Genomic DNA, 27,714 nt, shown 5'->3' on the forward strand with positions numbered 1-27,714 from the left:
TTAGAGCTAGAAAGATTTTAAAAAGGGAAAAAAAAGCCCCTGGAGATTATTCTAGCTGAACTGTCCTACTTTATACAATAGTTACTGAGACCCCCCAAAAGCAAAGGAACTTGTTCACCATCACAGTCCCTTCCAAGAGAACTCAAGTTGCTTTTGCTTTCTCAAGAGCAGTTTCTTTCACGGGGCTGGACAAGAGATGCACTGAGCACATCCATGTTCAAAAGTTAGTGCCCCGGGACACCTCGATTGCTTAGTCGGGTAGGGATCCTGACTCTTGGTCTCAGCTCAGGTCATGATCTCATGGGTTCATGAGTTCGAGCCCTGTGTCGGGTTCCTCACACTGACAGTGCAGAGCCTGCTTGGAGTTCTCTCTCTCTCCCTCTCTCTCTGCCCCTCCTGTGTACATTTCTCTCTCTCAGAATAAATGGATGAACTTAAAATACATACATACATACATACATACATACATACATACATACATACATACATAAAGTTAGTGCCCTATAGGAGCTACAGCAAAGTAAAAAAATGAAGTTGATACTATCCTTGGTTTAGCTCCTGCAAGACACATGCAATGGAGTCTTTAGAGGTCTCTGGGAGACAACGTCATGTTTCTATTACAGAAAAAAATAAAGAAGAGTCAGCCATGAAGGGATCCATTTCAAGAATTCAGTTAATGTGCATTTGGGAAATCAAAATATCCTTCTCATATTCAAAGAAGGTAATTAGGGTTAAAGTCCATTTTTGTAGAAGTCTGTTTTTAATAATACTTTCTTTAGAGAATAGTCACTCAAAAAAAATTGAGAAAATAGACTTAGCCTCAAGTCAAATATTCTGTATGCACCATTCTGATAAGGTAGAAATGGGAGTAGGGGAGGTTTTTTTGAAAAGAACCAGTAAATGGAAATGGAAAATATATTATCAAGTGAAATGCATTCAACATTTTAGTTCTGTTGAAAGAATATTTGTAAGCATCAACTATATTCTTCTTATGAAGTGTATTATTATTTATAGTTACTGAAGGAAAATAGAAAAAGGCAATTCAAAACTGTTCACATTCGCTTATTTTTTTTTATTTTAACTTATTCCAACCATTGTCACCACTTTAAAGGAGACCACTACTTTAAAGGAGACAGAGACCACTTTGAACAACAAGAGTGGCTTTAAACACTTACCTTGTGGTTTGGGGGTGAGTGGGAGAAAAAGGAGGGAAAATAAGGTAGAGGAAAGAGCTCCTTTCTAACAACCTCTCAAAACTGAGATTCTTAGAAATACTTAATTCTTATAAACTTTGCCTCACATGTTTGCCTCGTGCTAAGAAAAAGAGCAAAGGACACTCTAACAGTGGGCTCTCAAGATGGAAAGGAGAACGGCGATGAAGCTAAATCCAGGAGAAAAATGATGGCTGCACATAGACCCCGGACAAGGAAGCAGGTCATAAGTGTGGGGACCCTTGGAGCTTGTGAAGCACCTGACCTTCAGTTCATCTGAGGATGGTGTAAAATAAATTAACATCCTATATTTCTTATTTGAATTCCAGTTGGCTCAAGTGCACAAACTTTGAGAACTGGGTCATCTGTTCTTCTTACTGCTGATAAGAAATTTCGAACTGAAAAATTTCACTAGGCATAAGCCTGACTATCAATCTTCTAAGAAAATTAAACTAGTGACAAACTATGGTCATTATTATAAGGGCCCTGGAGCATCCTGTAAACCAATATTTTCAAAACTTTTTTTTATACATTATCCACTGCAAGAAATACATTTTATATCACAACAGACACACATTAATCGAAGTTGCTGAAATAAGAGCTTCATGAGAAAAATATTTTTCCTACTAAGTATGATGTATTCTGATATTTTCTGTTTCACACTAGTCATTTTTCTTTTAAATTTTGGTTTGCAACCCATTAAACTGATTTTATCACCATCTGAAGAATTGAGACTCAAAGTGTTGAAACACAGAGCTGAACAAATCAGGATACTGGTTGGACTCTAGAATGATAGGAGATTCAAGTATATTCTATATGAAGCAAACAAGTATTGTAGAATCCAGAAGTTAACAAAGTTGTCGTTATTTGCTATAATGTGAAACTTCAAAGTTTTTGTAATCAAGTCTTTTTTGCAATCAGTATATGTCTCATTCTGGTATGAGATGATTTGGCAGTATGGCTCTTTGAAATATTACACATTGTGCAATAAAAAGAATGATTTCTTACTTCCAGGACATCCAAGTATGAAGTTGGTGCCTGAAATTAGGAAGAAAGTAGTCTAAGTAGAGAATTGCAGGAAGGAATTGACAACAATCTAGAGGTAGTCAAGAGTTGTAAAAAATTGCAAAACATTCACTATGACATCGCACCTTTACCACTGAATTTGCTTTTCTGCAGGACAATGAACTTTTCCAAGAATTTCACAATTAAGATATCTTAAATTTTCTCTGTCCAATGTCCCACTCAATGAATGCAGGGTCCCCCTGTGTTATTCTTTCATTCATAAAAATGTATTTATTGAATATCTTCAGTGTGTCCAGAAATCCAAAAACAAGACAAAGTAAAACAAAACAAAACACCTGGCCTCAGCATGACTACAGTGCATTGAAGGAGATAAAAGTTAACATAATTAGACAGTCACCCCAATAAGCTGTGAGAGCCTTCTCTTGACTGTCTCCCTTCACAGGGACTTCAATTCCTCCAAATGGCAGGCTATTTTTTTTTTTTTTAACTTGAACAGCTCTGATTGTTAGGAAGTTCTTCGTATTGAATTGTTTTCTCAGTGACATTTATCACCAATCCTATTTCTGTCCTCAGTAGACACTTAGTTTAATTAAAAAAAAAAAAAAACAAAAAAATCAAAAAACGAATTTGGAGTAAACTCTGATTTACTGGATTGACATCAAGAAAGGATACACATTCCTCAGACACCACAGAATGGGGCCCATTCACTGGCATGGCAGTTTGTGGGAGGGCACCTCCTGGACTGAATCCTAAAATAGAATCAGAAACATCGACTATTTTAGTTGACAGAGACCCTGCAATGGCCAGCCAGCCAGCTTTTATAATTTTTCAAATAGGAAAATAAGTCTGCGAATGAACCCACTGGAATATTTTCTAGGAAACAGGATTCGGATTTCATTAAGGCCATCAGTGGGAAAATAGAATTCACTTGTCAGAAGTTTAACTCAGTCCACTTTGCTGCAACAATTTTTTTTTTTATTCCCTAAGGCTGACATTTGATATGGTTCAGCCCCTAAAATTACCTTAGACGTAAAGTTCCTTGCTTTTATGGTGAAGAATGTGTGTCAGGTAGTATCCCAAACTGAGCTACAGTTAGAAAGAATTAGTAGAAACAACTAATAAATTGTAGTGCAGACTTTTTTAAGGTATGGATCATTATTAATATACTATATCCACAAATTTACAAAGTATGTTCACAAACCTCCTCATTTAAAGCTGCACAATAATCTTGGAAGAAGGTGTTTTACTTCCTTATTTCACACAAGGAAACGAAGGAAGGATACTTTTACCTACCGATTAGAACTGGAAGAGGTGTAATGATTTTCTAGTCTCCCTCCTTGATTTTACAAAACTATGAAAGCGTTAAGTAATATGGTAGAGTCGAGACTAGAATTTAGGAAAGAGACTCTTCATGAGATCTCTCGGCCCAAGGATCCGCACATGTTTATCAGAATCCTCTCATGGCATTTTCTAAGTCTCTTTAGTCTCCTTTAAACATTTATAAATGGAATCCTGCTATCCATAGTGTGAAACATTTTTCTTTTTCTCACTGAGCGATGACTTGGACAACTTTCCATGTTGATACCTATGTTGTAATCTCATTATTTCTGGAGGGGGTGGAGATTGGTGTTCAGTAGGGACACTCCAGTGCAGCCATACCTATAATTTATGGCCAGGATCAGTCTTGACCTTGCCCATGCCATACCGACTCTAACATATTTTGAAGATTTATTCTTAGTCCTTTCTCTGTATTTCAAAACCAGGGCAGCTGAATCTTTCGAGTCTTGAATGTAGGCAATCATCTTTCTCAATGAATCTAGAACTCAAAAACGGCTCGAACTATGTGGTAAGCATACAGATCTTCACAAAGCAAGGCAGACAATCTGGTGTTTTAAGAGCAAGACTGTGGTCTGCCTACAACTGTCTAGGTCAAGTGTGGATGTTAATACTTGGTAACAATAGGTTACCTTGATTTTCAACAAGAATTCTGACTTGGACCACCTTCCAAGAGCACTGTAATCATTTTTACTCATTTGAACTAATTCAAAGAAACTATAAGCCTTACCAATAGTCTCCAATATTTAACAAAATAGAATTTCTCCCTCCAAAACATCATTGATCACATGAGCAAACAGTTGAGCGGAACATCATTTTGGTGGAGCCACCAAAATGGCTGAAAGGGCAATGACTTGATTGATGGCAACAATGATGTTTGCCATTTGATGGCAGGAAATGGATGAGGAAATATTTTGGAATTTTTTTCTTAATTTTCTCCCCAAGTGTAATTTTAGAAGAGTGCAGAATATAAAGTGGTGGGGTTTTCCGTTTTGTTTTGTTTTTACTCCTAACTTCAAGATAGAAAACTTTCACCACCCTGTGAATTCTTGATGTTTTAATACTTTTCAGTTTCATGTGTTGCCCACACTTGTGACATGCAGAAAAAAAACAAGTCTGTAGCATTTTAAATTAGATTTGAATGATTTTGACTCATATGTCCCCTGAAGATGACAGTCACATGGTGTTACTGTTGAGTGTCTGGGGATTTGTAACACATTGGGAATGTGAATCTCTTCTTTTGCAATAAATGAGAATCCATGATTAACATTTGTTTCTTTTATTCTTCCTGCTATCACCAATCACCCTACCTCCAAATAATCATAATAATGTAAAACTGATGAGTGTTAAAGGGAACGGGTGATGGGTGGTAGAGTTGTTTTATCCAGGGACTGAGTTTTTCAGGATTTCTAATAAATGGAATTTTTATTTACTTTCCGTTGACACATTTGCTCATAGTATAATACCTGCCACCATTTGATGGTGCCCATTATGAAATCTAAACAAATTCACTTAGATAATTCCCACTTATTTCTTGCAACTTTCTCAATTGATGGGTTGGAAGAAATAGAACTAGAAACAGAAATACATTTTGAGGGCCTGAAAGTCCTTTTCTGGGACTGTATTGAGGCAAACTTTAAACAAAATTTATACTCATCTTAAGACAGAAAGCATTCTGCTTACGTTATGACAGAGAAGAAGTATATATTGCACCACAAAGAAGTCTATATTGATGGGTGAGGCATCACAAGTAGCTAATAAATACATCCTTCCCTGAATTGTAGGACCAACTCTGAATACTTCTCATTTTCATATCAGCCCACCAGATCAGTCAATGTAGTTTGGTTTAGCCTTTTTTTTTCTTTTTTAATTTGAGAGAGAGAGAGAACAGGGAAAAGGGGCAGAGAGAGAGAGAGAGATAGAGAGAGAGAATCTTAAACAGGCTCTGTGCTGAGAGTGAAGGGGCTAGATCTCATGACCCTGGAATCATGACCTGAGCCGAAATCAAGAGGTGGACACTCAACCGACTGAGCCACCCAGGTGTGCCTTAGGTTTTCTCATTGTAAGTACTTTTATAAAATCAACAGGTTTGCTTTTGATTCTCCCCCTGCTCCCAACAGAACATACTCACAATCATATTATAAAACTGTTCATGGTTTTCAAATGACAGCATAGCCCTCCCTGGAGGGTCTGTTGTACTACCTTCAATTTTCTCCTGTACCAACAAGCTTATTGATAACATCTCATATTTGCTCTAAAGAGATTACTCTCTTTGATCTAAGGAACTGAATCTTGTTTAAATGAAAGTAAACACCCTTAAGAAGGGTAATGTATAAAGATGGTATCAGTCATTAACACCATAGCATAAATTGTCGTGTTCATGCAATTAACATTTATTGTTGGGCCTCTGAGGGCCTGTGTCAGGCTCAGTGACAGTAAAGACATGCCCCTGAGGGGCACTGGACCCATGTCATCATTTCATTAGATAATGTTAGACAAGTTGATTCAATTTTGGGCTCAAGTTTGTCATTTGTGAATTGAAGGAATTGAATTAGATTGATATTTTTCTAAGGCTCTGCAGATTTCAAGTTCCCCCTCTGAAAAGGGAAAGGGCTCTGATCAGAGCAGTTCTTGATTATCTTATTTATATATTGGACTTAAAAAAAATTTTTTTTTGAAGAAAGAGTTTTACAGCTAAAATATAGGGAATTAACAATTTTGAAAATAACCCTACTAGATGACTTTTAGGATTTTTAAAACTGGAACTTCCAAGACTTTCAATATTCTGTAATTTGACCCTATTTTTTCTGTTTACAATGGGATAGCCTCCTGAGAGGACATATTCACACAGGAGGGAGAAGGAAGCAAAGTCTAGGGCACGGGACACTCACCAGGAGGGTTTCTAGACATTGGTCAGACTAGGGTTCAAGGTGTTTAGTATCTGCCTGGGCCAAGTGTGGGTGTGTGGGAGGTTGCAGCAAAGTCTGATTTTGCTAGTTATTCAGTTTTGGCAAAGGCCAGCCCCAGGGCTCAGTAGAGCATGGACCACCTACTTTGTGGTTGATCCTTCTGAGTGAGAAAAAAAATCCCCCGGAGAAACAGAAGTCTTTACAAATAGCTCCACTTTGCAAAGGTCATCTCTCTCTAGGAAGTGCACTTTCTTCCCCCTTTAAGAAAGAAGTTTGAGCTCATTAATTCCACTGGCCCCATTTCAGCAAGTAACATGTAGTTTTAAAAGGAAGCATAAGAAAAAGGAATTTTCTGTAAAATAATCTTATCTGATATAGAGAAACTCTAAATATAAAACATATTCTGCCTTTAGGTCTTTTCTCCCACCCCCAACTTGGAATTTCTTCTGGAGTTGTTTCAAAACAACTTTTAACAATGTCAAAAGAAATTTTAGGGGGCACCTGACTGGCTCAGTCTGTACAGCGTGCAACTCTTGATCTCAGGATTGTAAATTCTCGCCCCACGATGCGCATGGAGACTACTTAAAAATAAAATCTTTAATTAAAAAGACATTTTAGGACACTCATTCAAATATTAAAAGGACAGTTTCTTAAAATATTAGGAAGTGCAAAATCATTAAATAACTGATTTGAACTAACCAAAACAGAAAGTCTATTAATATATATATATTTTTAATGTTTATTTATTTTTGAGAGAGAGACACACACACAGCGTGAGCAGGGGAGGGGCAGAGAGAGAGGGAGACAGAGAATCTGAAGCAGGTTCCAGGCTCTGAGCTGTCAGCACAAAGCCCATCGCGGGGCTCGAACTCACGGACCGCAAGATCATGACCTGAGCTGAAGCCGGACACCTAACCGACTAAGCCACCCAGGCGCCCCAAATCATTTCTATCATGCTCAGATAAAACCTCTTCTTGGATTAAGAGTAAGAATGGAAAAGATTGGAAGCTATCTCGGATAGTTTGCCCCTGGAATCCCTTTCACTGATGAACATAGGGTTTGAGGCTTGAGAGAAGTTCCCCCCCACCCCCCATTAAACTCTGGACACAGAATCAGAATGAAGTCAAAGGGGCAAATTTACAAGGACCTCAGAGCAGCTGTCACAAAGGCAACGAAGATGATGGTTGATAGTTGGTCCTGGGAGTCTCAGTGCCTTCTGTTCGTCATGACTGTGACAGCATAGATGGTTGGAGGTCTGAAACATGACGTCTACCTTAGAGAAAACAGGGAGACATCAGTAAAGCAGGAAGAGTTTCCCAGAGATTAGAGGGACTGCGGCAAGCAAAGGTGAGAAAACCCGTGAGGGGCTAGCTTCGTGACTAATGAAACTGTCCAAGGTAAAACGAAACTGTCCGAGAGGTGCCTCAGTGACCTTTGAACCACTCAGCCTAGTGAGTGACTTCTGGCCAAGCACAAACCTGGATTTTAGGCTGGTGGTAGATGTAAATTATTTTGTTTTGTTTGTTTAAAAAATTTTTTTTTAATGTTATTTTTAAGAGAGAGAGAGAGAGAGACAGAGAGCGCAGGGGAGGGGTAGAGAGAGAGGGAGATACAGAATCCAAAGCAGGCTCCAGGCTCAGAGCTGTCAGCCCAGAGCCGGTCTCGGGGCTCAAACTCATGAACCGTGAAATCATGACCTGAGTTGAAGTCAGACTCTTACCCGACTGAGCCACCTGAATGCTTTAATGTAAATTTTGTTTTTAACGTCTCTTGAGATTTCTTCTCTGACCCATGCATTATTGACAAGTGTGTTGTTTAATCTCCTGGTATCTGGGGGTTTTCTAGTTGTCTACCATTAACTGTTCTAGTTTAATTCTACTGTGATCTGAGAGCAGATGATATGACTTCCATTCATTTAAATTGGTTAAGGTGTGTTTTGTGGCCCAGAACGTGACCTGTCTCGGTGAATATTCCATGTGAGTTTGAGAATGTGTGTTCTGCTGTTGCTGGATGAAGCAGTCTATAGATTTCAATTACACACAGTTGATTGATAGTGTTGTTGAATTCAGCATGTCCTGATCTTCTGCCTACTGGATGTGTCCGTTTCTGATACAAGAATATTCTCCAACTATGATAGTAGATTCACCTATTTCTCCTTACAGTTCCAACAGTTTTTGCCTCATGAAGTTTGACGCTCTGTGCTAGGTGCATATACATTAAGGATGGTTGTATCTTCTTGGAGAACTGACCCTATCATTATGTAACACTTCTGTTAATCTGTGATAACTTTCCTTGATTTGATGTCTGCTCTGTCTGAAATGAATATAGTGACTCTTGCCTTCTTTTGGTTAATGTTAGCATGGCAAATTTTTCTCCATGTCTTAACCTTTAATCTGTATGTGTCTTTATACTTAGAGTGAATTTCTTGTAGACAATATAGAGCTGGGTTTTGTTTCCTGATCCACTATGATAATCTTTTAATTGGCACATTCAGATCATTGACATTCCAAGTGATTATTGGTAAGGCTGGGTTAATAGCTGTCATCTGTTGATGTTTTCGATTTGTAGCCTTTGTTCTTTGTTCCTTTGTTCCTGCCTTTTGTGGTTTTAATTGAGCATTTTACATGATTTCATTTTCTCTCCTTTTCTAGTTTATCAGTTATTCTTTTTTTTCCATTTTTTAATGGTTGCCCTAGAGTTTGCAATAAACATTTACAACTAATCCAGATCTATTTTCAGATATCACTATACCACTTCCCAGGTAGTGTGAGTACCTTAAAATAAAAAAAATAGTAATAAAATAATTCTGCCCTCCAGTCCCTTCTATTATTGCTGTCATTCATTTCACTTATATATAAACATACATAAGCACGGATACACATAAGATCGATTGACCTATCTATCTATAAGAAGGGGAGCCTGGGTGGTTCAGTCAGTTAAGCATCACACTTTGACTCAGCTCATGATCTCACAGTTTGTGAGTTCCAGCCCCTCATTAAGCTCTGTGCCGACAGCTTGGAGCCTTGAGCCCGGAATCTGCTTCAGATTCTGTGTCTCCTTCGCTCTCTGCCCCTCCCGCACTTGCACTCTGTCTCTCTCTCAAAAATAAGTAAACATTAAAAATTTGTTTAATATACTTAAGTATACGAAACTGAATACATTGTTGCTACTATTACTTTGAACAAATTGTTATTTGTTAGATCAATTACGAAAAATAAATTTTTTATTTTAAATGTTTATTTATTTTGAGAGAAAGGGAGAAAGAGAGTGCACACACGTGCAAGAAGGAGGGGGACAGAGAGAGAGGGAGAGAGGGAGAGGCAGAGAAAGAATCCCAAGCAGGCTCTGCACTAACAGCGTGACGCCTGATGCGGGGCTCTAACTCATGAACCACGAGAAAATGCATGACCTGAGCCCAAATCAAGTTGGATGCTTAACCAACTGAGCCACACAGGGACCCCTCATTCTTTTTTAAAAAATAATTTTGCAGGACACAACATTCTAGGATGGTCATTTTTTGTTTGTTTTATCTCAGCACTTTAAATATATCACTGCACTCTCTTCTTGTTTGCCAGGTTTCTGAGGAGGTTGAATGCAGAGTTCTTATCTTTTTTCCTCTATAAGCAAGTTTATTTTTTTCCCCTTCTGGCTTCTTTTAAGAGTTTTTCATTAACTTTGATTTTCTGTAGCTTCAAAATGATATCCTTTAGGTACAGATTCTGGGACATTTATTTTGCTCGGTGTTCTCTGAGCTTTGTGAATCTGTGGTTTATGTCTGGCATTAATTTGGGGGAAATTCTTTGTTTTTGAATACCATTAATGAAGTTGAATAAATTTAAATAATTATCTAATATACAATTTATATTAATTATATAAAACATAATATATAATTATTTCAAATATTTCATCTGTTTCTTTCCCTCTTCTTCCTCCTCCTGATGTTCCTGTTATGCATATGTTACACTTTTTGTAGTTGTCCAACAGGCCTTGGATATTCTGTTTTTTCTCAGCCTTTGTTCTCTTTGCTTTTCAGTTTTGGAGACTTCTGTTGAGATTGCTTCAAACTCAGAGACTCTTTGCTCAGCCATGTCCGGTCTACTAGTAAGCCTATTAAAGGCCTTCTTCCTTTCTGTCACCGTGTTTCTTGATCTCTAACATTTCTTTTTGGTTCTTAGGATTTCCAGCTCCCTGCTCACATTGCCCATCTGTTCTTGCATACTGTCTACTCTGTCCATCAGAGCCCTTAGCATGTTAATCATAGTTGTCTTAAATTCCTGGTCTGATAACTCAACATCTCTTCTGTTTCTGATTCTGACGCTTGCTCTGTCTCTTCAAATTGTGTTTTTTCCTTTTAGTATGCTTGGTAATTTTTTGTTGATAGCGAGACATAATGTATAAATAAGGAACTGCTATAAAATAGGCCTTCAGTAATGTGCTGGAAGGAAAGGGAAATCATTCCACAGCCCTATGATTAGGTCTCAGTCTTTTAGTGAGCCTATCCCTCTGGCATGTAAACCTCACAAGTGTTTCTCAGTATTTTTCTCCTCCTTCAGGTGGAACAGAAAGGCCAGAGCTTCCTTTCCCAGGTCAGTCAGGCTTTGATAATACTCCAGCAGTTGCCGCTTCTGTTCACTAGTTTCCCTTGAAAGCAGGCCTTGTTAAATAGGATAGGATACTCTGGCATTATATTTAAAGGATTCTTTTTCCTTTCCTCTTCCAGGAAGCACAAGGGGTTTCTCTCTGATATTTACTGTGAGAACCTGGTTGAGCTCCTGGAGGTAAATCTTACAATATTGTGGGGGCCCCTGTGTGACTCAGTCCCCCCGGAGTTCTTAACCCTCAAGCTTGTCCCCACTGAGCTGCCAGCAATTCATCAATTATATATATATATAGTTCAGGTTTTCCTATGCTGACACTGGTTCCTGTGGGTGGTTTCCACTCCTGAGTCTCTATTCCCACAAGCCAAGGCTCCCTGTAATCTCCTCTCAAATCTCGGGGCAGATGTTTGCCCTATGTTCTCCCTTCTCCTATGGATCCAAGAGCTGATTTTTCAGTCTTCAACTTCTTCCTTGCTGGGACAGAGAGGTGACTTTCAAGAACCAGCTGTAGATCTTGACAAATACTGGTGTCACTGAGAGAACTTCTTATTCAAGGTGGAGGAATTTAAAATATATCGGAAGAAGTCAGATGCCTAGTGATTTTTTTTTTCTTTTTTTAGTAGGCTCCACACCCAATGCAGAGCCCAACATGGGGCTTGAACTCACAACTCTGAGACCAAGACCTGAGCGGAGGTTAAGAGTCTGATGCTTAACCAACTGAGCTACCCAGGTGCCCTGAGTTCTGATTATAAATATTTTGTTCCAACTAGGAGGATCAGAACAAACATGAAGAACTTGGTTGGAGTAATGGATTGGTTGGGAACTAGAAAAAGTCTTGTTGCAGAGTCACCAGGCTGCCGAGACAAGGTGCTGGCCTTTCATTAATCTCAATAATTCTTCCTGGAAAGACAACATTCATAGTGAAGGGGTCTAGTTTAAGTCAGGCGTGGTCCTCCACAAGTCAGTATCTATAAAATGACTGTGTTTCTAGTTAGTAAAGGGCCTCAGAGGATTTGCTCTATGGATTGTATTGTGTTATTTTTTTCTCAACAAATCCAAGGTAGGTGTCCAGTACCAATTTTCTTTCTATCAATTCTAACCCTCACCTGTTCCTTTTTGGAATAGAAAACGATAGAGTATGAGGTTTCCTATAATATTGAAAATGTCTAAAAAGATAGGTTGTTCATTATGGGGGGAAAAAATGAAAAAACACAGCGTATTTATATCTTTAAATAAAACACAGCCTAAGAAATAATACAATATTTTGTGTTAAGTTGATGATGCCGTGTATTGCATATCATAGGGCTTTTTTTTTTTTTTTTTTTTTTTTTTTTTGTTATTTACTTCTGCTAAGGCTTGGTAAAGAATCTACAACCCTGTGTTGAGAGAAGGCTGTGTTCTAATGGAGAACGGAAGAGACAGAGTCTGAGAGTCTGATAAAATGAGCCTGTGCCTCCAAGCATAATAGTGGTGCCTTCTGATTTTGCAGTATCTCTAGTCAATGAAGCCACAAGGTGAGATCATTCGGAACATTTTATATTAACTTAGGGGAGGCAAGATAAGGGAGAGAAGCAAAACTTTAAAATACAATCTGGTTTAATCAACATCAGGGGCCCATGAACCGTTTGGGACTCAGACGGAAAAAAAGAGAACTTGAAAGTGGCTATAGTAAATGAGCCCAATGCTGCTGCCCTGTGATGGCTTCTATTTAATGGAAAGCTGTGGTTCTCCAAGGTAGATTGCAAATCTGATTAGGGATCGGCCTGGAACAGAGAGTGTACTCTGACCTCTGGGAAAGGGTTTTGCCCTCTCAGAAAACCTCACCACATTCTATGTGTACACTGGGTGACTAATATTTATTATAGAGCCATGTGATGGAACAGTGAACAAAGGTTGTCCCTGGTCACCTTGGGTCCATCCCCACAATTGCTCCTCTCGTGGAATGTGACGTATAGCTCGCCTCCCTCAGCAGTTTTTGAGCCGCCAACAAAAGCTATTTTATAAATACAGCTCAGAACCTTCAGGCATGTGTTAGGATAGCTTATCAGACATATTGCATACTCCCCTCTCAGTTGCAAAACAATTCTCCCAAGGGTTCCTTTGCCTTTGTGACTATGCTTTGATTGGCTGTGAATGAGGTCATAACACTGATTACTTTTCTTGGTGAAGTCAGGGATCTGAGTGTTATGTGCGTGTCCACGTTGCGTTAGGTAATAGGAGAAACTTTATGCATGGCTCTTGAGCCACGCTGGACTCATTTACTATGAGCCTCTCATGTGGCAACTCAATGAAATACAAATCAACTGTGTGCCCTTTGTTACTTACAGCTTTTGGAAATAATCTGTTTGCATTGGATCCTTCCTCTTGGACTATCTAAGTTTAGTATTCAGGCTTTATTGTTAACAAGCTGTGTCCTTCTACAAACACAAGGCAAACTACTAGACACAATTTAAAAAGAAATCTACAGACAAAAATCTGTCAAGGCAGAATTATAAGAAAAGTAAGCTTTGTTTATAATTGAGAGTTGAATTGCAGGTCTTTGCAGCTCATTTCGACAAAGCAGAGAACGCGTGGGAAGGAAGCATTTGACTAGATGGTTTTAGAAAAATATTAACATATCTTGTGATCTTGGAGATTAGATATCTCTCATTTCTAGAGAGATAGGAAAATACTCGTCGTAGAATCCATGAAATGCTGTTTAAATCATAGATAAAGTTGGGGTGCCTGGGTGGCTCAGTCGGTTGAGCAGCTGACTTCAGCTCAGGTCATGATCTCACAGTTTGTGAGTTTGAGCTCCACGTCGGGCTCTGTACTGACAGCTCAGAGCCTGGAGCCTGCTTCGAATTCTGTGTCTCCACCTCTCTCTCCATCTCCCCCATTCACACTCTGTCTCTCTCTTTCTCTCTCAAAAATAAACTTAAGAAAAATTTTTAAATCATAAAGTTGTATATGTGCAATACTATTCAGCCAGATGTCATGGAATAGACCAAATTTCAGGAGAGGTAAAATTGTATCAAAATGTCTTCAAGGTTTTTTTGTTTGTTTAAGTATAATTTCACTCTGCCCTATATAAAATATATCCCAGAAATTTTGGTTGTACAAAATAAAAACAGTTTTTCACAATTCTGTTTGTTATAAATTTGGAGGTAGAATGTTCAATAAAACGTTATAGACTCCAATTCAACAAAAATTGCTTTTAAGAATCCAACGAGCATTCTGAGGCATTGTTTGGCTTTTGGACATTTAATGCTTTCACATCCTCATTATTCCATCCACAGGATAAGCCTAACAAACATTCGTTAATGCTGATAAGAGATATTTCACGTGATTTTAGCATAGTCCTTAGAAGCAACCGTATATTAAAATATTCCTCAAGGTTAATTCTGGTTTCATGGGTAATTTTGGCTGGCTCCGTGGGGTTACCACAAGGTGTATTATTCTTTCAGGGCATTCAGCACAACTCACTCACCTGAAACTGCTTTCCTGGACAAAATTTAAAATGTGTTGTTTTTAGGGGTGCCTGGGTGGCTCAGTCTGTTAAGCATCTGACTTTGGCTCAGGTCATGATCTCACAGTTCGTGGGTTCAAGCCCCATGTTGGGCTCTGTGCTGACAGCCCAGAACCTGGAGCCTGCTTTGGATTCTGTGTCTCCCTTGCTCTCTGGCCCTCCTCTGCTCTCACTCTGTCTCTCAAAAATAAACATTAAAAATAAAAATTTAAATTAAAAAAGTGTTGTTTTGGTTACACCCTATTCTGATTCTAAAAAGCAAATTTAAGTTATATAGATAAGTGTAATTTTGGATTTCCATTACAGTATGTGTCTAGAGCCATCAAGCTTCTTTAGGTAAATATTTATAGATATTAAATAAAAATCTCCTAAAATCTTGGGGCGCCTGGGCGGCTCAGTTGGTTAAACGTCAGACTTCAGCTCAGGTCATGATCTCACTATTTGTGAGTTCGAGCCACATGGAGCTCTGTGCTGACAACTCGGAGCCTGGAGCCTGCTTTGGATAACGTGTCTCCCTCTCTCTCTGCCCCTCCCCCACTTGCACTGTGTGTGTCTCTCAAAAAAATAAACATTAAAAAAATTAACAAAAAATTTCCTCAAATCTTGAACTTAAAAAATCAACTTACTGTAACCATATTTAAGAAGTTCTTTAACGGGATTATAAATACTGATGTGTACTGTGCTTTGTAGAATCACAGCGTGGACAAGACCACTCGGACTTAAGGATAATCTATGACTCATAATATCAGCTTGTCCTCAGACACTTCCTGTGATGGGGAACTCACCTTTCATGATAACTCTTTGAACTTTTTGCAACTTTCAGAGGAGATTTAGCTGGTTGACCTTGCTCAATAGTTTTAACCTTTCAGGTCTCAGTTTTTTTCACTCGTAAAGGTGTTCAAGACTTTTTTTGCATTCCTACTATGGGTCAGGCAATCCCAGTTTTGGGGGAGGGGGAACCAAGGTAAGGTATAAACAAACAGATAAATGAAATGAAAAAATAAGGCACTAGGAAATTTTAGGCTTTGGGGATATAAAGTTGGATGAAACAATAGTCTAAAGGGAGAGACTAGGACATACACAGTTATGAAGCAGTACAATGAGTTTAATCAGGTTCACAAGCAATTCTAGGCACTCTGAGAACACTGCCATTTGTCCTTTTAGCAACTCCCTTCCACCCAACCTCAAGGTGCTTATTTCCTACAAAAAATTGACCAATGACTACACCCTCTGGATTAGGACTTTTCTCCGGGTAACTTCCATCCACTCTCCCTTAGACTATGACCTCCTATCAAATAGGGATTCAGCTGTTTTGTTCAGCCTTTTCTTCCATATCAGCAAGCCCAAAGCCTGACATATGGAAACCCTCAATAGATATTTGCTGAATAAATAAATAAATGAACCATATCCAGAAGCTAATGGGGGTGGGGGGGAGAGCTACTAAAGGAAGTTCTATAAAGTAGAGACAAGATCTTCCCTTTCCTTATTACCCTATCTGGAAACAATTCTGCTAGCAGTGGGGATATGGATCAAAGAAGACTTGAACTAAGGTAGCCGTGAAAAAGGGTATTGCAGTAATTCAAGTAAGGACTGATAGGGGGGTGAAATAGGGTGGTGCCAAGGATACTGGGGGAAGCCTCAGCGACTGGGGGTGGGGATGGAGGAGAGAAGTGGAAGATGACTTTCAGAGTTCTGGTTTTAGATTTCTGATCAAATCAAGGCACGTGGGAGGAAGAGCAGTTTCCAGGGGGAGAATAGGAGTCTAACTTTGGACATGTTGCATTGAAGTTGACTGTGGACAGTGAAATACGGAGACAGCCACTGGTCAGTCATCAGAAGAGGTCTGGAGCTGACTTTGCAGCAATTGTTGTGGATGCCTCGATACCTATTCCACTCTTCTCTCAATGTAATTTTGGAAATTGATCTCATCTTTTTATTTTTCATTTTTTTTTAACATTTATTTATTTTTGAGAGACAGAGTGTGAGCGGGGGAAGGGCAGAGAGAGAGGGAGACACAGAATCTGAAGCAGGTTCCAGGCTCTGAGCTGTCACTATAGAGCCTGACACGGGGCTTGGACTCACAGACCGCAAGATCATGACCTGAGCCAAAGTCGGACGCTCAACCGACTGAGTCACCCAGGCGCCCCGACAATTGAAAGCATCTTAACTGAAGCAGCTGAAGATATAAATCAGGTGGTCACCAGCAAATGGGTGACAGTTAAATCCAGGACATTAAAGCAATTACCTGGGAAAAGTGGCTGACAATGGAATTCTGGGCAGCTTACTCTTAACGACTGAATACAGTTCTGAATTCCAACCTCTGATTCAAGATTCATTTTTTTAAAAAAAAATTTTTTAATGCTTATTTATTTGGGGGGAAGGGGCAGAGAGAGAGGGAGGCACAAAATGTGAAGCAGGCTCCAGACTCTGAGCTGTCAGCACAGAGCCCCACACGGGGCTCAAACTCATGAACTATGAAATCATGACCTGAGCAGGAAGTTGGACCCTTAACCGACTAAGCCACCCAGGTGCCCCAAGATTCCTTTGAAATCAAACTCAATCTCTCTGAGTCTGTCCAACAAGTAGCTCTGTGACCTTGAACATTTTACAAATCACTTAGTCGTTCTGTGTTTCAATGAGCTGAAATGTGAATTGAGGGTATGTATTTAGTCTGTCGATATGGGCAGATTCAGGTTTTGTATGGTTTGAAATGTACAGAATTTTGAGAGGCCCTCTTAAAAACTGGGCACAGAATCTTGGAAGAATTCCAAGTGTAAGCGAGGGGTCTTTATAGGCATCAAGGTACATCTTCCTCTGCTTAGCTTCCGAGTTATTTTGTGGAATGAGATACCTGGTAAGGCAGGTATCATGCTTAGCGCATGGTAACTGTTCAAGAAAGGTTAGCTGGCATGATTAGGAATAATTTAATACATAATTTAGATTTAGATTGTGGAAATACACACATATATGTAACTTTTTGAATTTTTGTATTGCTGGTTTTAAATCTGTTCTCACTTCCGAGCAAAGTGTTCTTCCTATCTCCTTCCCCCTCACTCTACCTGTGGGACCAACTTAACCATGAGGCGCAGTGGGCACAGTGCCTTGGGCTTACAGTGCGTTTAGGAGCACACAAAAATATTTTTGTTTTAAAGTCAGAAGGAAAAGGGGTGCCTGGGTGGCTCAGTCGGTTGAGCATCCAACTTCGGCTCAGGTCATGATCATGGAGTCTGAGTTCGAGCCCTGTGTCGGGCTCTGTGCTGACAGCTCAGAGCCTGGAGCCTGCTTCACATTCTGTGTCTCCCCCTCTCTCTGCCCCTCCTCTGCTCATGCTCTGTCTCTCTCTGTCTCTTGATAATAAACATTGAAAAAAAATTTTTTTAAATAAGCAAAAAAAATGAGCTTTCATTCTTAAAGAAAAATTTGATACATAACATAAGCATAGCTATCTTTAACCCAATGCTATAGTGAAGTCTAATTTTTAATACTTTCTCATGGAGGAAGAGGCCCACAGAGGCGAACGTTCCCAGGGCACACGGAAGTCAGAATACAGCCGTGCTGTCCACTTCTCCCCTTTGTGTTGCCTTTCCTCTATTTCCACGATCTTTCCCCCCTTCATCTTTTCCTCGCCTCTCTCTACTCTCCGTTTTACTTCTCGTTGTTCTCCCACCTCTCGCATTTTCTGGGCCCCGTCCCTAGGACTCTCTCCCATAAAATGAAAAACTAAAAAATAAAGGCAAGCATTCTCCGTGTGTCGGTTTTTCTTTCCTGTCTCAGCTGCTGATTTCCTCAGGTTATCATCTTTCAGAGTGAAGACACAGAATCCCTTTAAGAATGGGAGACTCAGAACAGAGTTTGAGACATACCTTCTGAAACGGCAGCCTCTTGAGAGCCTGATTCCCACTCAAGAGTGTTCCCGCTCCACATTTTTCACACCAAACGCAGTGAAGACAACGAACATTAATTAGGATTACAGAGCCAGGGAGGCTTACCGCACTGTGACAGCTCACAAGAAAGAGAACGCCACTTCTTTTTTTGGATGCCATTCTGAGTGTCATGTATGTATTAATTCTTGAGCGCAAGCCAAGTTACTTTGGGGATGAGATGTAATCTGTTATTTTTAGGTCATACTGGGTAGGGGGATAGGCTATTCTCGGAGGTTCGTAAGAAGGTGGGTTTGGCTGATTTTAGATGATCAAGTTTCCTATTATGCACCTCCCTTCAAAAACTAATTTTGAAATGTTATCATTCATTGTTCATGCTTACGAAGAACACAATGTTGGAAGCATTCCTTAGTTCAAGGGGATTTCACGCCTGGGTAGTTTTCAAGTTTTATTGTTTTCCAGTTTACTTGCCTGACTTAGGATCCCTACTGCTTCTTAAATTTCACAAATTGAATGAAGTAAAGAAAAAAGCATACACACCAAAAACAAACCAATACTTAACTCTTTCTTCTAACAACCCCACCGCCCAGAGGGAGATGTGCTTATGTGTAAGAAATCAAGTAAGAAATAAAGTGGCAAGTTTCCTGTTTCATGAATGGCTTGAATTCTAATTATTTCTTACAGACAGCTTTAAAACAAAGACTTATGAATAATGTACAGATCATTAAGATTGTAATCTCTAAACCCTGGCATATAATATAAGCCTCTGATTCACCATATGAGTTCACGCTGATTACTCAGGATGATTTCCAGATGTTTACTCTCTGAATGTAATTAAATTTTGGTAAAAATTATAACTTAGCTGCTTTACAACAACAACAGCAACAACGAAAAACCTCTCAACAGAAACATGAAAGAAGTTTTCACTGGGACATGTTTTCCCTACCAGAGTCTTCTCTCATGACATAAATCTCCTTCTTCAAAAATCTCTGGGTTCCCTCAGCCCACTCCTGATTGTAACCAGAGAAGAGAGCATTGCTCGAAGACATGTGATAGATTGATCACCTCAAGTCCATCATTTGGGAGGAAATCGCCCCAGAATTTGCATAACAGATAGAAAACTGGCACAAGTCAATTAGTGAGTCTGTATTCACAGACTTAAAAGGAAATGGGAAACTACTACAATGGGCAATAAAATTAAATCTTCAGGGAGAATGAAAGTATCGTGGAAAAACAGGATATGAGCATTGTCTTTTTATGTGTTGGGAATTGAAATGATAAGTTTGAGAAAATCTGTGCAATGCATCTACTGGACAGCTAACAAAGAGACAGATGCCCCACGATGAAAAGGAACAAAAGTTACATACACAAGAAAGGAGTTCAAAGGTGCATATTATGTTGAAATCATCTAAATATATCAGAAAGAAGGAGACGGTAAGATAATCAAATACAGAGTAATAAAGCAGAGGGGAGACACTGAGAGACGACCAAAGAGGCGGAATAATTTGACAAGAGAGAAAAGGATGGAGAGGTAGAATGAGAGCAAGCAGGAGGCAATGGTTCCGTAATGACCTGTTTCTCATGAAAAATGCATTATCCTAGAAGGGAATGATTTTTCTCCTCCCTCACACTACTTTGATTTGTGTGTCTACAACACGCCAAGCCCATGGGGATGCAGCCGATGGATTCAGAGTTCCAGAATGATCAACCAGAGACTGCCATTCCAGACACCAAATGCAGTGTAAATAATTAAATATCAATGCAAGTCAACTAACATTTACTGAGTGTGCGCTCCCAGAACAAAGCACACATCAACATTCTGACAGAAGTTTAGGATCCTGACAGAAAAAGCAAAAACCAGCCTTGTGACTCTGGGGGAGGGGGACTCAGAAGGGTTAATGTAACTCAGCCCAGAAGTTCTTGACCTTTTTTCGGAATAATAGACTTTGCATATTTGGTGAAAGCCTCAGATTTTGACCCAGGAAAATATACATTTGTGTGTACTAACAACATTTTGCTTATATCACGAGGTTTAAACGTCTTCTGAAGTCTATGTTCCCCCTACTTGAGGATCTTAGAGTTCTGAATTTAATAGAGATGCAATTTTTAAAACGCCACTAAACTACTTTCTGATTCAGTTCGGTTACGATGTTAGGAATAATTGGAACTACAGAATTTAACTAAAGAGTGAGGCACAGATGTTGTCTCTGTGAAATCTTTATTTAAAAAACTTCTTCCTCAATCTTTCAGCAGAATAGGAGTTTCAAAAAAATTGATTTTCAAAATGTATACACAAAATTACGAAATCAATACTTGGAGGTGTCAGGGTAAAAGGAAAACAGGTAAGAAAAAAAAAGGGGGGGGGGATGTGATCCAGGGGCACCTGGCTGGCTCAGTCAGTAGAGCGTATATGACTCTTGATCTCAGGGTTGCATGTTCGAGCCTCATAATGGGTGTAGAGATTACTTAAAAAGATTTTTTAAAAAAACCAACATTGGGGCACCTGGGTGGCGCAGTCGGTTAAGCGTCCGACTTCAGCCAGGTCACGAGCTCGCGGTCCGTGAGTTCGAGCCCCGCATCGGGCTCTGGGCTGACGGCTGGGAGCCTGGAGCCTGTTTCCGATTCTGTGTCTCCCTCTCTCTCTGCCCCTCCCCCGTTCATGCTCTGTCTCTCTCTGTCCCAAAAATAAATAAAAACGTTGAAAAAAAATAAAAAAAAAAACAACAACATAATCTGGAGACAACAATTAACAGAGCATATAGTCTCATGGTAGACATAGTTACAGTTTTTTACTTCCCCAGTGGCCAAAGCTGAGACAAGAGACTTGCTTAATTAAGAGATTTATAATAAGCCATAAAATGGAAGTTAATCTGGTTGTTGGATTATTGGTTAGAGCATGTTAGGCTGCAAGTAACAGAAAACCCAACTAATAATGGTCCATATGAAATTGGTGGTTATTTTTCTCACATAACAAGAAGTTCAGAGGAGGGTAGTGGTTTAGTCATGCAATCAACGATCCAGGCTTTTCCTGTCGTCTTTTCGACTACCCTTAGGGTGTCGATTTTCTTCACTCTTCAATTCTTCTTAAATTTTTTTTTATTTGGGGGGGAGGACACGGAAAGGGAGAGAGAATCTTTAAGCAGGCTCCATGCTTAGCGTGGAGCCCAAAGTGGGGCCCCAACACGGGGTGATCCCATGACCCAAGGTTCATGACCTGAGCCTAAATCAAGAGTTGGACACCTGACCAACTGAGAAACCCAGGCACCTGAGATTTTCTTCACTCAAGTAGTCTCATTGCCTCAAGTAAAGTGAAGACTACATTTTTTTTTTTTTAATCAGGAAGGCAATTGCCAACCAAGAATCTTCCTTGCAGACTTCTTTTTATGTTTTATGGCCAGAACTGGATCATGTGAATACTCCTTGCCCTTGGAGAGGCTAGGAAATTGAGCGTCTACCTTTCTGGCTTTTATAGAAAAAGGAGAGCAAGTCAAGTCTTAGCGAATGGCTTTGGGTCAGTGTCTTCTATACACAAAAAGAACGGTTTTTCTTACTGTTGAGCAACCGCACTCTTGGATGTTCTCAACTGGAGGACACTGTGTGATACCTCAGATGGGGCACTAAACATAAACCCCTGGAGTAAATGCACCAACAATTTCCATCATGTTCCATGGAACTTAATGTTTCTCTTTGTAGGCTGATGGCTTAGGCTAAGGCACAGATCTGGAAAAGGGAGCTCTACAAGGAATCAAAACAATACATCAAGTTCACAGCCATGTTATGACCTGGTTTAATCCAAGGGTAACATTTAGCCTATCTAGAATACTGTATGGGCAGCAATGCCCTTGAACCACTGCTTTGTAAATATTATTTCTCACAACTGGCCTTTGAATAAGAATAACTCCACAGGGAGTTAAAGCCTGTAATCTCCAGCACAAACCTACCTGGAGCACCAAAGTCTGCATTGCTGATAAGGGCAGGTACTAGTAACAAAGGAGGGTTAAGTGCTCCTTATACAAATTCAGAGGCACAACAAAGACATATGCCCAGTGGATAAACATTCATTGACTCCCGGAGATGAGCCCAAGAAGAGGTAATCATTCTTTCTACTATATTCCCTTAACACTTTGTCTATCTCAAGTTTTGTATGTGCAACCCAGATGTATGTAGCTCTATTGCTGGCTATGAGCCTTCTTATTTTGTAGCCCCGGACCATGTTATTTTTCATATAACAGACTTATGTATGTTTTTAGAAATAGCTAGGAAAAAACATTCCGTTGAACAATGGGTGGTGGTTGCTTAGGTAATAATAATTGGAAGGACAGCTTTTCACAAAGAAAAGAGCTTACTTCATCTTTTTTTTTTTTTTTTTACAGGAGTAATTACTCGAAATAAGCATTATTTGAAGTCTTACTGATTGAAGACTGGAGTAGTAGATGCAATGCTCTGGGCACTAGAGGAGGAAAGCTCCCGGGAGGGAGGAGGTAGTTTCCCTGGAGGAGCCTGTGACTCAGTGGGGGAGGAGGGCTGGGGGAGGAAAACATATCTCAGAAAGGAAAGCAGAACATTTACAAACACTTAAAAAAAAAAAAAAAAAAAAGGAGGGGAGGGGGCTGTGTTGAATTCTGCATTGAGTAGACAAAGATAAAATTTAATTATAATGCTTTTGTATCTAATCCATGTTTGATAAAAGGATTAAGGTCTATGACTTATTTTCTAATTGGAGGGGTTAATAAATAAAAAGAATTGGCAAATGAGATACCTGATGTGAAATCTTAAGATGTACCTGTGAAATATATTCTTCATCATTTGTTTTTAAATTTTTTTTTCAACGTTTATTTATTTTTGGGACAGAGAGAGACAGAGCATGAACGGGGGAGGGGCAGAGAGAGAGGGAGACACAGAATCAGAAACAGGCTCCAGGCTCCGAGCCATCAGCCCAGAGCCTGACGCGGGGCTAGAACTCACGGACCTCGAGTTCGTGACCTGGCTGAAGTCGGATGCTTAACCGACTGCACCACCCAGGCGCCCCCTTCATCATTTTTTTAAAGTTTATTTATTTACTGAGAGAGAGAGAGAGAGAGAGAGAGAGAGAGAGAACAAAAGAACAGGCAGGGGAGGGGCAAAGAGAGAGGGAGAGAGAGGATCCCAAGCAGGCTTTGCACTGTCAGCACAGAGTCTGATGCAGGGCTCAATCTTGCAAACTGTAAGATTATGACTTGAGCTGAAATCAAGAGTAGGATACTTAATTGACTGAGCCATCCAGGTGCCCCTCTTCTTTTTTTTTTAAATTTTTTTTTCAACGTTTATTTATTTTTTGGGGGGACAGAGAGAGACAGAGCATGAACGGGGGAGGGGCAGAGAGAGAAGGAGACACAGAATCGGAAACAGGCTCCAGGCTCTGAGCCATCAGCCCAGAGCCTGACGCGGGGCTCGAACTCCCGGACCGCGAGATCGTGACCTGGCTGAAGTCGGACGCTTAACCGACTGCGCCACCCAGGCGCCCCCAGGTGCCCCTCTTCTATATCATTTTATAATCAAGCTACATCTTTTGCTTTGTTGGTTTAGAGTCGAAACACAGAAACACGATTTGCTAATTGTTCCTTTCTGCTATAGACACTAAGGAGGTATGCCCATTTTATTTGGGGTTTAGTAACGAATGGAAAATAGCATCATACAAATCACATACTTAGTTGCAAGAACAACAGGAAAAGGAAGATGAACAAGACATGTGGGGAGAACAAAATGCTTACTTATTGTCACAGAAAGTTAAAGAATTAAGAGGTGGGATGTCAGCTGGGGAGCATGAAATTTTAGGCAAAGTTCAGATTTCCTATGCTAAGAAACAAAGTGACGGTGCTTTAAAATTTTTTTTCATTGTTGGTTATAAAATTTTTTGATAATAATAACTGTCTTCAAGGTTTACATCTATTCACTTAAACATTATGGCACTATGGGGGATCAAAAATAAATAAGAAATAATCCTTGCTCCTCCATGACTCATGGTCTACTAGAGAAGAAGTGATGTTTATATAAAAAGCTGTAATAGAAGGTAGACGGTTTTAAATCCCATGGGAGAAAAGTAGATCGAGTTCCAGGGATTCTGATATGAAGGATTATCTCCAGCTGTGAGGCATCAAGAAAGGCTTCATAGAGGAGGTGACTTGTGAGCTGAACACTAACAGATCAGTAGCACTTCAATACAGGGAGATGGAAAGACCAACATCCTAGGAAGGAGAAACAGTGTAGCTAAAATGTTGGTGGCAGAAAAGAGAGGTGTGTGTATAGAGAATAAAAAACAATCCAGTTTTTCTGGTCCATAAGAGCTCATTTAGTAGAAAAAAAAAGGTTGAAAACATGAATTGAGGTCAGATTCTAGAGAGTCTGTCAGTTTTGAATGAAGGCAGTTGAACTTTATTTGGCAGATAATGAGGAGCTATCGATGGTATTTTTGGGTACTTGATAGAAGCCGAACATATGTTTTTCAAGTGGAACAGGTATCAGATGATGAGAACTCTGCACACTCTGAAGTGCCTAACATAGTGTTAGCATGTAATAAATGTACAATATTTTAAAATCGTCTACAAGGCAAGCCGTCTAAGAAAGTTATTGAGAATGTCCAACGTCTTAGAGGGAGCCAACGAGGGCTGGACCAGATGCGGTCTGTTGGCACTCAGTATTCCCATCCACCCCTGTTCTGCACATTCCTGCATCACAGGGCTGGACGGCTAACAAGTGCACTTCTCAGGCTTCCTTCTGCTAGGGTTTGAAATGCCTCGTATGAGATGTTGAAGGCGAAACGCAAGTGGAGGCCATTTTTATTTTTATAGCAGTCGTGGGTTCTGGCAGAAATGAGTTTTTGCCGTGGACAGACTTCCCATCCCACTGTCTAGTGACCAGCTTCATGAACGTGGGGCAACTGTGAAATTGGGAACAGTTCCTTGATCTCAGGGTGTTGACAGTGACCTCCTAACCTCTGGTTCACAGCTACCTGGATAGAACCTCCAAACCTAGCAGCAGCATGATCCTTCCACCTACCGGGGCCCCCTACCTTGCATCTCTGTGGCTCTTCCAATGATTTTGTAGCAGCCAATTCCATGTGTCAAAGTCCTTTCGAATTGACCTAAAATGGACCTAAAATGGGTCCTGTTTCCTGCAACGAAACGGACAGGAGCAAGATGCAAGGAAACTTGCATAGTAGAGGAAAATAGCCATTCAAGGACAACTCATTATGGGATGGAAGAAAAGAAACTCAAGTCAGGGGCTCAGTCGGTTAAGCATCTGACTCCTGATTTTAGCTCAGGGAATGATCTCACAGTTCATGAGATCAAGCCCAGCATTGGGCTCTGCACTGATGGTACGCAGCCTGCTTAGGATTCTCTCTCTCCCTTTCTGCCCCTTCCCCACTCGTGCTCTTGCTCGCTCTCTCAAAATAAATTAAAAACATTAAAATAAATCTTAAAAAAAAAAAAGAAAGAAATTCAAGTCAGAGATCCTCTTGCACTACAGAGGGCATCGATGTGCCTTCCAGTCTCTGAGGGCAGGTCTTTGTTCTCAGTCCTCTCTTACAAATGTCTCAAAAACACGCACTTGTCCCCAGTTACAAAAATAATGTATGTTCATTGTAAAAAAAAAAAAAAAACTTGGGAAATATGGAAACTTATAAAGAAAGAACTGAAAACCACCTGTAATTACACTAGAGCTATTTCTCGACTCTATAGGGATGAGGTTCAGCTGTGACCCTATAGCCGTAGCTTAAGTAAAGTAGACATATATGTCTTTCTCACAGAAAGAAATCAACTAGGGCAAGCAATCCAGAGATGGTATGGTGGCCCCATGACCACCGGGAACCCAAGCTTCTTTTCCCTTGTACTTACACTCGGTAAAATGCATTCCCACTTAATTGTCCAAGAGGACTGCTCTCGCTCACCCTATCATATCTGCATTTCAGGCAGCAGGGAGGGAGGAAGAAGTTTAAGAGCCTGCTCTTTAAGGAGACCATATGTGACATTTTGCTCACGTTCCTTTGTTCCCAATGGCCACACCCATTTGAAGATCAAGGTGTGAAATGTAGTCTGTACTCTGTACAGCTATGTACTCAGCTACACATGATGGGAGTGGGGGTTGTTCGAGCCTAAGGAAGGAGGCAAGAAAGGACATGGGAGGACAGTTAGCACTCTCAGTCACATAACCCTAACTATCCCTTCTCCCTCCTACAAGCTCACGGTTTTCCTCTTCCTGACTTCTCAGGTCCCAACATCACCCCCATCCCTGGTGATAATCTTGGTGCTACTGCTGATGTCATTTTTTTGTCACTTTGCCCACTCCCCCTCCCTGGATTATTTTGCTTCGAGTACTTCCCTTAGCATTAGTAACTTTACTTTTAAAATTCTTTCTGGGGGCACCTGGGTGGCTCAGGCGATTAAGTGTCATCCAACTCTTGATTTCAGCTCAGGTCATGATCTCACAGTTTGTGAGGTTGAGTCTTGCATCCGGCTCTGCACAGTGCAGAGCCTGCTTGGGATTCTCTCTCTCTGTCTCCCTCTCTCTGTCCCTCCCCTACTCCAGCCCTCTCTCAGTCTCTCAAATTAAATAAATAAGCTTTTAAAAAAACAAAACAAAATAAAATTTTTTTCTCCATCAGCTTAACCCTGACCATCTGACCCTCCCCCTCTCATCTTTTAGGACTCCTGAAAACGTAATACACAATCTGTGCCTCAGGCCAAACTTCTATAAACCCTCTTGTAAAGTCACCTTGACCCGGTTTCTAGATCCTTTTCCAGGAAGGGCTTCAGACTGTATTGCCCTTCTCCTGACCCATCATTTTATTTTGCCCTCTAAAAGCCCCTCTAAAAGTTCCTGACAACATCTTCCTTGAAACTTCTTTCGACGAACCACAGCCCTTTGACACTTTGCACAAAGCTCCAACCCATGTCCCTTCTGTGCCTTTCCAGGGCTACAAATTATTTTCTGCAGTATAAACTGCATCTCTTCTGATTTGCAGCCAGTATTCTTTCGGAGCCCTTTAGTCTGTGAGTTTTCCCCAACCATCTTTTTCTCTTTGCATTTTTTTTTCCCTTTCACATTAAAAACTGTTCAGGGAGTGGGGCCCTCTGACCTCAGAAATGTACGAAAACAGATACTTTATTCATGCATTCTGTTGATGAAGTTTCTCTCTTGGCTCCCTTTAGCCTGAGCAAGACTCAGCGAACATCTTTCTGCATCTTCTGGGACTGTCACGGTTCTTTT

At 40.2% G+C, this 27,714-nt stretch overlaps 1 long non-coding RNA gene across 1 annotated transcript; it reads right to left on the reverse strand.

Annotated features, from left to right (window-relative positions):
- Window positions 1-550: 550 nt before the first annotated feature.
- LOC109491443 lies at window positions 551-20,822 on the reverse strand. Its single transcript, XR_006585408.1, has 4 exons — window positions 18,451-20,822; window positions 7,629-7,754; window positions 6,626-6,739; window positions 551-2,986 (listed from the first exon to the last, which is right to left on the reverse strand). It is a non-coding gene; the product is annotated as an uncharacterized LOC109491443 (long non-coding RNA).
- Between the last annotated feature and the right edge of the window lie 6,892 nt (window positions 20,823-27,714).

This window comes from Felis catus, chromosome C2 (assembly GCF_018350175.1).
Source record: "Felis catus isolate Fca126 chromosome C2, F.catus_Fca126_mat1.0, whole genome shotgun sequence".
Taxonomy (NCBI): domain Eukaryota; kingdom Metazoa; phylum Chordata; class Mammalia; order Carnivora; family Felidae; genus Felis; species Felis catus.